Source organism: Anas platyrhynchos, chromosome 3, assembly GCF_047663525.1.
Source record: "Anas platyrhynchos isolate ZD024472 breed Pekin duck chromosome 3, IASCAAS_PekinDuck_T2T, whole genome shotgun sequence".
NCBI classification, from domain to species: Eukaryota; Metazoa; Chordata; class Aves; order Anseriformes; family Anatidae; genus Anas; species Anas platyrhynchos.
The window spans coordinates 26,536,298-26,551,788 of record NC_092589.1 but is presented as its reverse complement, the minus strand read 5'-3'; the positions used below and the strand labels follow the sequence as shown (position 1 = coordinate 26,551,788).

The 15,491-nt window shown below is 38.1% G+C and overlaps 1 protein-coding gene across 3 annotated transcripts in view; it reads right to left on the bottom strand.

Annotated features, from left to right (window-relative positions):
* The window catches only part of SLC35F3 (solute carrier family 35 member F3), a 159,073-nt gene that overhangs the window by 128,975 nt on the left and 14,607 nt on the right, over nucleotides 1–15,491 (bottom strand). The window lies entirely within an intron of this gene.

Genomic DNA, 15,491 nt, shown 5'->3' with positions numbered 1-15,491 from the left:
AGCAACTGTCAGCTATAAAGAGAAGCTACAGGGATGAAGAAAAAAAAAAAAAAAAAATAGAATGCAGAGGTGAACGCAGACTTGATAATTTTGAAGGTCATTTCCAACCTAAATAATTCTATATTATCACTCCGACAAAGCATGAAAAACTGCTAGAAGGGGAAGAGAATAATGCCCTTTGATCCACAGGGAAAGGGATATAAGGAAGTGAGCTTCAGTCACAGCCAGATTGATTCCAGCCAGGTCTGGCATTTGTGAAGAACTGTTCATCACCCTGACAGTGGCTATGTGACAACAGCGAGCATAGGTGGAGCCCAGTTAAAAGCTTAGAGGCACCAACAGCACTTAAGGTCCAATGGACTTTTGACAAAGATTCCTCCTCTTCCATGCGTTCTCCTTTGAAAAGATGAGTACACAGCTAGCAATTTGCGCAAGGGCTTCTATGGCCAATTGATCTTTTAGCAAATGATGCCTGCCTTCTGCAAAGGTCAACAAGTCCAGCAGGAGGTGGATGTGTTCATCTGGGCAGAAACCTAGATTAGTAGACCCAGTCTTCCCTTCTCAAGTACTGCTGTGACAATGGAGCTGTGGCACTCCCCCCCATTACTGAAAAGCAGCATTCTGTTTGCATTTGCCTCTGTGGTTGCTGAGCAACCAACAAATCTTTTACATCTGTAAATGCAGCAAATATTTTATTTTGAGCCATTTTAATATTCAGCCTGGTGAAGAGCTGATTCATCGGCACTTTTCTTCAGATGGGTATAATTAAGCCTCATGCTGTAGTATAAGCTTCTGGCATTGGTAGTAGGTTGAAATTACAGTAGACGAGGCAACCATAAGGAAAAAAACAAAGGTTGAGCATAATTTGAAAGGGGAGTGGCATTGCTCATTTTTCATCTTCATGGGACCCAAGTCTGTATCACAATGGCACTTCACAAAATGGGATTGCTGAGATATACTCACAATTTTTTGCACATTTAAATTATTCTATTTCTATCTGGAAAATACATACAAGAGATGAAAAAACATAAAAGGCACATGACTGACATAACAGTCAGGACTAAATTTTATTTGCAATGCACAGCATGCAGGATTTTGATCTTGTTTAGGATCTCTCAACATCTCTTGGAAAAAAAATAACAACAGCCAAGCCCAACTAACAGCCACGTAGCCACACACTTCTACCAGTACATAGCAACTGCTATATGATCAATTGCAGTGTTATGCACTGGTAATGATCTCACCTGCAGTACAGCAAATAATCTAGCTCCTCCTAACTTGTTCTTAAAGTACTATCAGATGTTCTGTGGCAACTGTGCTGCAGTGTTTTAAGATTTCACTGTTTCCAACTTTTTTTTTCCATTGTGCTGCCTTGCCTCACTGCACAGCAGCCGAAAACACATACTTATGGCTCACTCACTGCCATGCAGAGCTTTGGTTTTAAGCATCTGAGCTGAAACTGCCAGTGACACCAGGTTTGAGAAAAGAAACTGCATTGCATATGTAACTATGCTGAGGGGGTGCATACCAACTGTTCTGCCTAATCTGCCATAGGGTAGGCAGCTACAGGTGACATCACCTAAAACTTCTGCACAAAGTATGGCCAAGATCTGCCCTAAACCTCACACAATGGCTCAAAAAAGTTTCAGTAGTCTGGCTTGAAATGATGAATGAAGGATATGGACGTACTGTCTTTATTTATTTATTTATTTATGTTGTTGTTGTTATTGTTTTGTTTAAAAACCTTTAAGCCATCACCACTTCCCTCAAGGGTACTGGATATTTACCTGACCCGGTTTTGTTTTTTCAGTGCTTTTGAAAACCCTTTTCTGCACATTCAAAGTTCTCGGTGTTGGCTACTCTGCAAACCATGAGAATTCTACCAGTAACGTATATTGGAACAAAGTACATTCAAGGCAAGAAGCTTTAAGAAACATTGTGTTCCCTTTTATTTTTAAGTATGCCAAGATGATGGTGGAAACCAAAGCCTCTTGACAATTTTCCTTTGATGTCATTTATTATATGTCAGGTTTTCTTCATACAAGTGCTTTCATTGAACAAAGCCTGCTTTTGTGCATCATTAAGTCATATTCAGACAATCCACAGTAAAAGCAAGAAAAAATAATTGGTTCGAACACCCTATATGAGGGGAAAAAAGTTATTTAAGATCTTAGGTTGTGACCTTATTAACCTACATGACACATTAGCACACCAAAACCTGACCACTGGAAGATTTATGCTGCTGATCTTAAAATAAAGAGGAACGAATGGAGTAAGATTAAAATAAAATACTCCTTAAAATGTTTTCCAAATATATATATATAATAAAATCTAACGTCATCCACGAATATTAAACAAAAAAACAGCACATAATGACAGTACTAAAAGGGTGAGCTTTTTATACGTGATCTCAGTTGATCTAAGAACTTTCCACCGCTGTATTTCATTCTAATGACAACCATCCAGAACAGATTCTCATTTAAAATAAAGGTGACATTTTAAAACAGAACCACAAGTTTGGCTTTGAAACTGCATTAAAAACTAAAGCCTGTGACTAGAAACACATTTCAGCTAAAAACTGAATGCTGAATTGATCCTAGAAAGAAGGATCACTGAAAACAAAACACATGAGCCAGCTATGCCATCTCTACGTCTACCACACTTTCCTTTACATGTCTTCCATAGCACAGAAACAGGGTTGTCGCTGAGCAGAGGATCTGGCATATCATACTGCAATACTGACAGGCCTCATTTACTGCAAAAATAACTTGACTGTTAGGAAGTGAACTAAAGTAATGGATAACCTCTGCAAGGTTGCAGTAAGAATAACACCTTCTAGTCTCAACCTCAGGACAAAGAGGTATACCATCAATCTTGATTATGGGTAAAAAGTCTTTATTCATTAAATTAAATGGCCTGGAAAACAAAGCAAGCTTGGCTATTTGTAGCAAATGGCGAGGGACTCATTCTTTCCCTGAGTTGCTCAGGCTTTCAATGCCCTTGGATCCATTTGCTTGTGTCAGCCAGTGCCACCTGGATATAAATCTCTTATCTTCTACTCCTTACACAGTCTTTTAATAACTTTTAAGACCCTGCAGAAAGGCACAGCTCTGTTTTTTAAATATGCAATTAGTAGTATACATGAAGTCCTGTCCTCCTCATCTACTGAAAAGTACATCCAATATGCTCTTGAATGCATTTCTCTCAGACAACACAGATTCTGATAATCTATGTGGAAAACAGCAGAAACTCTGTCCCTTTACTACTTCCAGAGACTTGAACGCTAAGCTAAGAGAGCATCAGTGTTGTATCTCTGTCCTTTCTTCTTCTATTTTTTTTTTTTAGTCAAACTAAACAATGTTTAAACAAACACTGAGTTCCGCTATCCTTCACGGATGCACTGGTCCTCTCCAGCCACCTAAAGCAAATATGTTCTTTTCTCTTGGGCTCACTCAGGTTTAATAATAGACCAAAGAAACAGTGTCCAGAACAAAAACAAGTATATATTCAGTTCAATTCCATCATGGCATCAATTGCCTTTGCTCCAGGATGGGCTGATGATGTGTAAACAGCAACTATTTTTCCCCATTAGTAAATTGCTTGTAAAATCATAACAACAGTGTTTTTTCCTGCCCTCAGACCACCTTCATTACCTCTGTGTGTCTCAGCCACTTCCTCTTTCCACCGAATACTTGTGTTGAAAAACACTTTTCTGAAGCTGTATTAAGCAAAACTCTCACAGATTTGGGTGTAGCATAACCAGGGATGCCCCATCCCTGGGAATGTTCAAGGCCAGGTTGGATGGGATTTAAGCAAACTGATCCAGTGGAAGATGTCCCTGCCCATGGCAAGTGGGTTGGGGCTAGATGATCTCATGTTCAGATGGAACTTCCTGTGTTTCTGTTTGTGCCCATTCCTTCTCATCCTCTCATTGGGCACCACGGAGAAGAGTCTGGCCCCATCCTCTTGACATCCTCCCTTCAGATACTTATACACCTTGATCTGATCTCACAGGACTTCTCTTCTCCAGGCTGAACAGGCCCAACTCCCTCAGCCTTCCCTCATAAGAGATATGCTCCAGTACATTAATCATTTTAGAAACCCTGTGCTGGACCTGCTCCAGGAGCTCCATGTCTGTCATGTACTGGGGAACCCAGAACTGGACACAGAGCTCCAGGTGAGGCCTCACCAGGGCTGAGTACAGGGAGAGGATCAACTCTCTCGACCCGCTGGCAATGGTCTTCCTAATGCAGCCCAGAATACTAGGGCACAATTCTGGCTCATGGTGAGCTTGTTTTCCATTAGGACCTTCAGCAGCCTTACCGAAGCCTAGGTAAACAACAACCATTGCTCTCCCCTCATCTATCCAGCCAGTTGTCCCATCACAGAAGACACTCAGGTTGGTTAAGCATCATTTCCCTTTGGTGAATCCATGCTGACTACTCCTGATCACCTACTTGTCTTCCACAGGCTTAGAGATGGCCTCCAGGACGAGCTGTTCCGTTGCCCTTCCAGGGACTGAAGTGAAATTACTCCAACAATTATTCTCTCCATTTATTCAGAAATGCTGTGCTAAATTCAGTTTGATGAAAATATACCATTAAGTTAGAATTTCACATCTTTTGATTACAAGTCACCCAGAGAATAACTATAGTACTTTTCTAAACATTGCTTCTTTAAAATTTTGGCCATTACAGCATTAATTGTTTTCCATTACACAAGTAGGTGGTCACTTTCACAGGTACGGATGATTGTGTAATAAGATTTAAAAGATATAAATAAATAAAATAAAAACAAATTCCAGCAAAGCCCGGTTTGGTAACAATATAATCTGACTGCACCACAGAAATGCATCCTCCACATCCCCTTGACATGTTTATAACAAAAATATGTTAAGTTATGCAAAATAAATAATTCCTTTACGCATTTGCAAGTAGGTGATTTCATCAGTTCCAAAACTTAATTACAGAAGCTCTACACAATATTTTGTGTTGGCATCTGATAAATATTCAATTAAGTGATGATATTAAAGCCTGAAAGTACTTGTAAAGAATAGCACTGCTGGGAAAGCATAATGGTACCAACACTCCTAAGCGGCAAAGAAGTAATTTAGACTCCAGCATCTGACATGCAGGTCAGACCTTCTGGTTGCATTAATAGCACAGATGTATTAAGACCAAAGACTAACAACATCCTCATGTCAGGTGCGCTTTCTGAAGAAAAACTTGTAAGACAGAAGCTGGAAGGCTGCAACAGAACAGTGGCCATAATGTATGTTTAACATCCATTAGGATCAAGAGGACAAATACGTAAGAGCTTTTCTGAAAATGGACAGACTTAGGCACATAAGTAACTGCTGACACACACACACACACACACACACACACACACACACACACACACACACACACACACACACACACAAAGCCTCTCACTATATATCTCAGCTTTGGCTGCAGAACAAAAGACAGAAAAATGATCTAGTATGCCCTAACTTTTAAGAAATTAAAGGAAACAGTGAAGGAAGTACCAGGGTGAGTCTACGACAAAAAGAAGGAAAGCAATAGATAGGAATTTCCAAGTAAAGTCTAAATGAAAATTAATTTTATTCTTGCTTCAGTAATTCAATAGATCATCTAAAAGGTCCATTAGAATTAGAGATGCTCCTGTCCTTTCCTCTTAATTTAGAAGAGACCATGTCCCCCATGTACCTAATGAAATTATCCATGCTTTTTGTAAGAAAGAAATGTGCAGAGGCACACAAACAGAAGGTGGTAGGAAAGATCTAAAATATAGTATCAGATCAGAAATATTAAAATAAGGAACACAACCAATGTCAGATAAATATGTACTAACAGTCAATTTATTGTAGTAAGCAAGGGAACAAAAACAAAGAATTTAATGAGCAAGTATAGCATTTAATTAGATACAATGTTCTATCACATTTCTTTTTCTTTTTTTACTGAATCAAACAATCACAGTTTATATTAGAGCAGTATAGAAAAACTGAATATGTTTAACATGGTTAACATGAACATGGTTAAATGTATTTAAACAACCGACAGGAATTTTGATAATTTTATCTAAACTGTAACACTTCCTTTTAGCAGAAACCAAACTTTTCTCACTGTTCACAAAGCATTGCCATGAAGTGTACAAATAATGGTTACACCTGAGTTTGTTGCTTTAGCCAACAAACAAAATGGGTAGGGTCTCAAAATCCAGACAAAATGAGAATGAAATAAGGTATTTGACCTGTAAATCAGCATTGAAATCTATCTGTACTTACCCATCGAAGTCCTCTTACTAAGAAAAAAATAATCACCTGCACAATTGAGCCCAGAAGGGAAGCATTTTCAGGTACTGACAAAAAGAGACTGCTAGAGAGGTGACTAACACAGCAGAAAGCAAACAAAAAAAGGAAATGCTGGTGTCTTTTAAACCTTCTTTACAAAGAAGGAAGGATGCTTAGAAGGAGGTGTTAAATAACAGACCATGAAGGGTGTTTCTCTTCACTTCTTACATTAAATATAGCTCAAAATTCCTCATGTTTTGCTGGATAACTGAAAAATAATAAGAGCATGAAATCATGACAGAATAAAGTGCAGCTGCTTCTGACTTCTGCAGCTTCTCATTAAAGAGAAAGAGGATGTTAAGGCAGGTTATTTAAAATTCTTTGCTTACTTTTCATTTCTGCTTAAACCTGTTTAATATAAACTCGCAACAACAGATGGGATAATCTCTTGCTGTGAACTTTGCAGTACTTCTGAGGGTCCTTCAACCAAAACAATCAGCCTGGTCTTCATGACCATTCTCAGAGAGAAAACAAGACAAAAACAATCAAACAAACAAAACAAAAAATAAAAAGAAACCCTGAACAAATTTATTTTTGAGATAGAGAGGTTATGAAGCTTGGAAGGTAAACAAGAACAATCTGTTTCTTGGACTTTACTGTTAACTTTCCAATCCGGTCATCCATGGAAAACAAAAGGCATGACCACATGTAAGGATAAGTAACAAGAGAAAAGATTTAGGTGATTGAAGAACCCCAGTTTAAAAACAGGCAGCAGCCAACTATGGTTTAAATGATGAGGGCTTACGAACTGCCACCAGCAGGTGAGGCCAGAGGTTGACAAGCAGCCCATGTGCACCACTGCCCGGAGCTGGATCCAGGAGATGAGGGCTGCCCTGAATCTGGCAACACTCTTCTACCTCAAGACCCCCTCAGTTGAGCAAAGCCTCCTGAGCCATTGTCACATCCAGCTCTAGTGTAGTCCCAACTTGTACCTCTGGCCTGCAAATCTTCCTAGACATCATTTACGCTCCTCTTCAGTGGCCTGCATGAACTCCAGGAGGTTCCATCTGAGCTGCATTTTGGAAACACCTCCACCTGGTTGTGCTCTCCTCAAGCCATTTCCTTCTTCTTCTCTCCCACCCAGACACGAACTGGTGTCTCAGCGCCAGGAAGCAGCCCACGTGCCACTGAGTGGGCCAGCACATCCCCTGAGTGAGCTGCATTGGCAGGGGGGACAGAGGTGTGATCAGTGTGATCAGGGCCCAACAGAAGATGGCTAATGAAAGGTATGGGAAATAGAGTGAGCAAGCACTTACATTTCAGCAAACACGTCTATGAACCCAAAATAGAGGAGGCATCCAGACTAACACCAGCAACATCTGGTTCCTTTTTCAGTATGCCCTCTTCCTGTCTGGCTTCCAAATATCCAGGGTCAGTGAGGTCCATATGGCCAGGGTGCAGAAAAGAAACAAATTAAAGGATCCAATCTTTTTGTGGTTCTTTGAAAATGGCTACCTTGACTCTTTCATTGAGCATGTAATGAATAATTCTTTCCTTATAAGAAAGATCAGATAACTTATCTTTCTTGTATGCTTCTAAAAGCTGTTCTCCCATGTGCCTGGTGACAGGACGAGGGGGAATGGGCTAAAGTTACGCCAGGGGAGTTTTAGGTTAGATGTTAGGAAGAATTTCTTTACTGAAAGGGTTGTGAGGCACTGGAACAGGCTGCCCAGGGAGGTGGTGGAGTCACCATCCCTGGAAGTCTTCAAAAGACGTTTAGATGTAGAGCTTAGGGATATGGTTTAGTGGGGACTGTTAGTGTTAGGTTAGAGGTTGGACTCGATGATCTTGAGGTCTCTTCCAACCTAGAAATTCTGTGTGTGATTCTGTGTGAAAACTGCTCCATTTTTCTCGCCTTATATTATCATACTCTGATTAGTGTCTCCTCAGATGAAAGCTGCAGTATATTGCTGATCATAAGTGTGATTTTTTTTAAAAAAAAAACACTTCTTTAAAAAAGAATTATGATGGTCTTTACAAGACATTTGCAATATCTTTAACAATTTATAAAATATAAATATATATGTGGTCATTTAAATAATGATGTAAATTATTCAGATTTTTAATTAGTAATAGTCTTGCTGTTTGACACTTACAATGATTAACCTTATATATTATGGTTTTATCGTGGTGTTTTTGGATGAAAACAACAAATTAATACATAATTTGGAAAAATGGCAAAAAAAATATCATTGTAAACTTTAATTAAAATACCCTTAGTGAAGTGGATTCTTTGGGGCAAAAAGATGATTTATCATAACATACCTTGAATTTTAAAAACCGTTCACACTACACAAAAATTAATTCCTTGTAATAAACCAAACTGGTAATAGCCTGTGTCAAGTCACTGTATCATTCAAGAATCTAAAGCTAGGATAACTTCAGAATACAAACAATCAAAACAGAAGACAAACTGCATCTTTATCCACTGACTGGAAAGAAACAACAACAACAAAAAACAAACATCCCTTCCCTCCCCCCAATATCCTGCTTCTAAACTTATTCATTTATTTATTTAATCACAATAAATTCTTTCTACTCCATCAGAAAAGACTATAAATAGCAAAAGTAGGCTCAAGTATTGAAAAAGACACACTCCCAGGTAGGCAGTTAAGGACTTCCATTTCTTTCCTGATTGACACTTCTTAAAACTTCAGCAGCAAACAAAGTTATTAAACTAATCTGCTTTAGAAAATCACTCGCAATTATCTGAATAGATTATAATGTATTTACTTATGAATATGTTTACTTTTTTCATAATACTTTAAATGATGAAAGTCATGTATTTATTTAAATAAATAAAGAAAAGCAAATTTATTGCAATTCACCATGCCCATCACTGACAATCCCTAAGATTTAGAACCCACTGTACTGAAGCCAGTGTCAAGGAACGGTTCAATTTAGTCTAAGAGAATGATGTGATTCAATAAACTTTCAAGGGCACAAGAAAGATGTGTAACACTAAAAAAAAATTGTCCACTAGAAAAAAAAATCAAAACAAACAAACAAACAGAACAATGGGAAAAGCCAGGACCACTTTAGGCTTTTGAAAATCTCATCCCTATAAAAGGAGGAAAATGCAATGCAGTGCTGCTAACCGCAGCACGAACATCAAAGAAAGAATTCCTCCTATAAGTCAATTCCTGGTCCAGTGAGCTCCCTTCCCTTGCAATGCATGGAGGAATTAAATCATGGGAAAAAATGGCACAGGATAGCCAGAGATGGAAGAGGCCATAACTCAAGCTGTTTACTTCCCTTGTTGAGCTGCCTCTGTTCCCTACACATACCTGTTCACCAGCCAGCTGACCAGGTGTTAAGGAAAAAACACTGCCAAGAACAGCAAGAAGCCAAGGAAAAGTCATTGTACTGAATTGAGTCCCCTTCCTCTTGAACTTACATTCATGGTGAATACAGAAATGGCTTTAGTTTGCTCTTAAAAAAATGAGATTCTCGCCTACCCCGTTGCAAGCCACTTCACATCTCAGAGCCTGATTGCACAATGCTTGAAGCTATTGATTTATTTTCTTGCACTTTGCACTTCTACTCTGGGAAAGAACACATTGTCAAATACTTCTTGTTAGTTAATACACAAACGCATTAGCCACCCTGGAATTATAGAAACAAAATCAAAAACTCTGTAAAAGATGGAGGTTGCAGAGTAGGGTGCAGGTGACAGACTCAGACTTCACACCAGTTTGAGATCACTCCCAAGACAATGTGATTATCAGATCTCCCCCAAGCCACCCCACAGGACACAGACAAAAAGAGAATGGTATTGTACTGTTAGTCACTACATAACAACCTTCGACAGCAAATCCAAACACTCATCTCTTATTTATAAATGTTATAAACAGGAAAGTTCTCTCGAGTACCTTTCTCTGTAAAGAAACAAGAAACATTTATGCAACTACTACAGATGTCTTCTTTCCAGCAAAATCAAGAGAATCCACAATGTGCCCATTAAATATGACACATCAGATAGTCCCCCCTGCCAAATCACATTGTAAGAGGTGTCACTGGACTGGTCTGCAGGCACGCAGTCTCCCTGTGTCAGACCAGAACCACTCTGCTCCTTGGGTGCAGAATCTGTGGGCACAGGTTATCAGTATTCATGGTGTGGTAATGTGCAGAATCTAGCTGAACTGGGATCGTCAGTATTACATATGCAAAAGCAATGTTATTTAGGGCACTTTCCCCTGACAGCATACAAGCTAAATGGTATAACAGGAGGGCATAACAAGACAGCAGATAGAACAGGGGTGGAGATGAAACAGTGTCAAAAATAAGATAATACAACCCATTTTTGACCAGGGTGGTAAGAGGATGGACTCGGTCTCTTTTCAGTTGTGCCCAGTGACAGGACAAGAGGCAACAGGCACAAACTGAAGCACAAGAAGTCCCAGCTCAATATGAGGGGGCATTTCTTAACTGTGTGGGTAGCAGAGCACTGGAACAGGTTGTTCAGAGAGGCTGTGGAGTCTCCTTCTCTGGAGATATTCAAAACCTGCCTGGATGCCATCCTGCATAACATGTGCTAGGTGATCCTGCTTGGCGGGTGGGTTGGACTAGATGATCTTCAGAGGTCCCTTAAAACCATGGACATTCTGTGATTCTGTGAAACAGGCAGCAATTTTCAGAACCCATTCCTGTTAACAGGTGATGGTATTTTGCTAAACAGCACTGAATAGGAATTTTGAAGAGGTCCTGGTAAGGGAGAGGGGGAAAGAAGACTTTAGCTATAATATTATGCTGCAAACATGTTTGGCAATAGTAAATTTTTTAAAACCGGAAATTTAAAAAAAATATCAGCGGTGCATAAATACATTTAAAAGCAATGCAGTTCAAGGTTGCCTTAATAAAGCCCTTAACATGAGAAATGCTAGATAACTCAGGGGATGCTAAACACTTAGGCCCTCTTTTTCCTTTCAGAGAGGCAACTCTTCACTTCTTCCTTTATGAATTTATGAGGTAAAGGCTTTTACTTAGACTCCCTCACTTAACCTCCTTTAAGAAGTCTTTTCCTGACAATGTATTCCTGACATATTCCTTGTAGTTTGTGGTTAACTTACTTCTGTCTTCAATGGACACCAAATCCATATATTAGAATCGGTAATATTAAAACTTTTTTCCATTTTATTTTTGTTTTTCTATGACACATTCAATGGTTATTACTTACTTTTGATGGATTATTTTATGTCAATAAGGACATGAAAAACAAACAACAAGCACTTGCATGTTCACACTAGAACAATTACAGTCTCAAGTACTCATGCACACCAGAGTGTTACATACACATATTTTCTAGTTTTTCTTCCTCATACAGCAAAAAGAGTCTGGGCGTCTAAATATCATACCTGAAATTTCCTTATACTATCCTATCCCAAAGCAATTTTTCTCAAGACAAAGAAAATCCCTGGCCAACACACAGTGTTAAACCTTGGAGTAGTAAGGCACAGCTGGGAACGTGCAAGTCAGGAGAAGCTACCAGCAATCACTTGGCTCCCTGTAGGGTGGTTAATGTTGTGCTAGAGATTCCTCACAGAATCAGGTGATCAGCACAGCCTGGGACATTTGAAGCAGTCCATCGTCAAATGGGCCTTGTGGGTACTCTAATCTGGGGAAAACAAGTGTTTCCTATACAGAATAATATTGCTTTTTTTTTTTTTTTTTTCATATTTCCTTCTTCATTGCTGTTGATCTTGACTTTTAAATAAAGCATTTCAATTTTATGGGAATGAAATATTCCAGCAAAGAATTTTGAACTACTAATGGACTACAGGCATTACAAATACAAGTGTCCTTGCTTGAGGAATCATGCTTGCTGTTCACATTTCATTTTGGTACTTTAACTGAGTAGCAACACTTACACAGGGCTTCATTGCAGTATCACTTAAAATAGTCTGTCAGAAATTAGTTCTTATTTATTTCCTTCTTCAGTCACAATCTTGAAGCATGTTGTAAGTCTGTTAAATTTGTTAAATCTTTCTAAACTATACAGTTCCTACACTGAAAACATCAGTAAGACTAAAGTGAGACAATTTCCTTTTGACCTCATCATCAGACATGGAAGCTTCACTTTTAAGCAGCTGCCACACTTCACTTTTCCAAAACCTGTTTCAAAACACTTTTTCAAAACACTGTTCCTGGTTAGGAGCAATCCTGTAAGACAATGGAGTTCAGGAACACTTAAAGATAACTGAGAATCTGAAGTCCATTAAAGATAAAGTTAAGCTTGTAAGAAAATGATATTGTGAAATGGAGTCAGTGAATTTTCATTTTTATTTTACATCCAAAGATCTAGTCATACTTTCCAACAGATTAAGTATGTGGCCAGTTCAGTTTTGACTTAATGAAGATAAATATCCTGATACGTCTTCATGCAGTCAGCCTACATACTTGTGCACAGACCTCCTAGTTAAAAAACAATCAAAAAACCACAAACCATACAATTTTATATGAGACACAGATCAAGACTAATATAAGTCTATTTTCTGTTGATACTTCTGTAAATAAATATTACCTTTTTCATTTTCCTGTCCTTCAATAAAACTACACAAGAGGCCTAGGTATCAGTATAGTCACACCTTCATTTTCAAGATATAGCTTACTTCGCAATCAGGCAAAGCAAAGAAACAAACAACAACAACAAAAACAAACAAGAAACCACCACCACAAGAAACAAAAATTTCTGGAGAGGTTATCTTGCAACACCTTGGAGTACCCTTTCCTTGTTTTCCCTTGTAACATTGCTTCTATAATAGTAATTAGATGGACTACAATTCATATCGATCAAGGTAATTCCAAAATCATGGAAAATCATGTTTCTATCCACATGTAATACAGTAAGCGGCATACTTACAAAATACTTACTGCAAATACATTGCAATTAAGTGGCAATGTTACATATCTTAGATATAAAAAGCCTAGAGTTGCAGGAGTACCAGCCCAGAATAAGCCTGTCTGATCTGGAGTCTGGCAAATGTGCCAGTTGAAATGGTACATTTAGTTTACTTTTAGTTTAGTTTAGCTGTCTGTGGATCCTGGAGCTCACCAAATAAGTAGTAATTTATAATCCTCAAGCTCCCTCATTATGAGTGTATGCAAAGCCTACCAAGTTGCTTTGGAGAGGCACATATGTAACCAGGGCAAGACATTTTTCCCCTTTAGAAGGAAACTGGAATTACATTCCAGTGTTTCAAACTTAATGGCACATTGCAGCTCAGTGTTATCACCACATTATTGCAAATTTTACTGTGTTTATCCATCTCCTGCCAAACATTATGCATTATGTCCATCACAAAAACTTCTGCAATATTTTGAAATAATTTTTCAATGTACATTACAATTCTTGTATTAAAAATTCGGCCTCAGTACCCAAGCAAGCCATCTTTCTGCCATTTAAAATATTTTGTGGGTGCCTACACACTTCTTAGGACAGCAGCTAGAAGGCTTAGTCATAGGAAAATAGCACAAATTTTCTGATGCCCTCCTTTTTTTCCCTAGAGAGGTTTACCTGGACAGAGTAAGTAAGGCAAAAACCAGAGTACACAGACTTTTCTATCAAGCTTCCTTCTTTCCTTTCCTTCCTTCTCAAGGAGTGCTGTATGCACTTTGAAATAACTGGCTGTCAACTTGCAATACTCATTGCTGTGACTGCAGAAAAGGCTAAATTAAGACTTCTGTAAAATGCCTTAGAAGAACACATTTATAGCTATGATACTGACAATAAATCCAGTGCAAAACTAATGGGCTTTATACAAGCAAATGAATTAAATGATTAGAAAGAGAGGGGGGCAAATGAGCTGTACGAATAATCAGTCAGTGCAAAGAAACCATCCAAACATGTCAGTGTGGATCATTACATAATGTTCTTTCAGGGTACTTGTTATGAGAAAACGTAACTGTTTCTATTCAGGGACAGTTTTCATCAAGGTAACTCTGTAAATCCCAACAGCACAGGCTAACACTGCATGCACATGAAGGTTTTTTCATGTTTGAATCAACACATTTATACTTAAAACAACAAAGAAGTCCAGAGCTCTGTATTATGAGGACTACAATTTTCACTTGGATATGCATGTTTTTGCACATGCAGTCAAAGTCCCTAAGCAAAGGAAGGGAGAGAACACCGTGGATTCCTGTTGCTTCGATAAGAACAGTTTAAATAAGGGGGGGGGGGGGGGGTGTACCTGAACCACGTTAAATTTGATTTAAAAAAATGTGGTAACTACAGCTTCTTGTCACATGGTGCATTTGAGACACAGAATACCTGAATATTATTTTTTTTCTGCTAGATATTTAAAAACTTAATGTTGTCCCTAGCATTACAACTGATAATTATCCATCTTTTTCAGGCTGTTTATTTTAAGCTGGGTTCTACAAGCTTGTGGTAGCTGAAGTACTACTTTATTCCACTGAAATCAACAGAGAATCAATTTAAATAAAATGAGTGATGTATTTGGTTTGAAGAGCATTTTATGCATAAGGAAATAGAACTTCTTGCAAACAGGCTATCAAAGGCCTAATTTCACAACATGGTCCTATAATATCTAATTGCTCACTCAGAAATATTATAAGAAGAAACACATTTTTCTTAAATAAATCAATCATCCATCAAAAGACTAATTTATAGTTAATTTGCATTAAATAAATTGCAAAGAAACTGTCAAAAGTATTTTACCTTACAAACAGATTGTTGTATCAAACAATTTCTCAGCACATGTGAATTACTTTGCATTATGTTACATTCTAGAAAACAGACAAGATAAGACTGATGAAAAAACAAAACAAAAAAAAAAACACAAAACAGAACTCCCCTTCCCCCCAAAACAAACAAACAAACAAACAAAAAACAACAACCAAAACCAACCCCTGAACACCAGATCAATACTTATGTTGGGATTCAGAAAATTAATTTAGAGCTGAAGTACTTTGAACCAGAATGGAATCATTCCTGTTTGCACAGAAAAAATAATGTGGTTCATTCACACACAAATTGACTTTCAACGTATACATAATAGCGATGATGAAATCTTCTCGATCACTGTAATTACCATAGACAAACAAAAAAGGATATTTTGTGTTATCAAGAATAATAAATTAATATTTTCAACAATGTGATTCATTAACAGTCAGC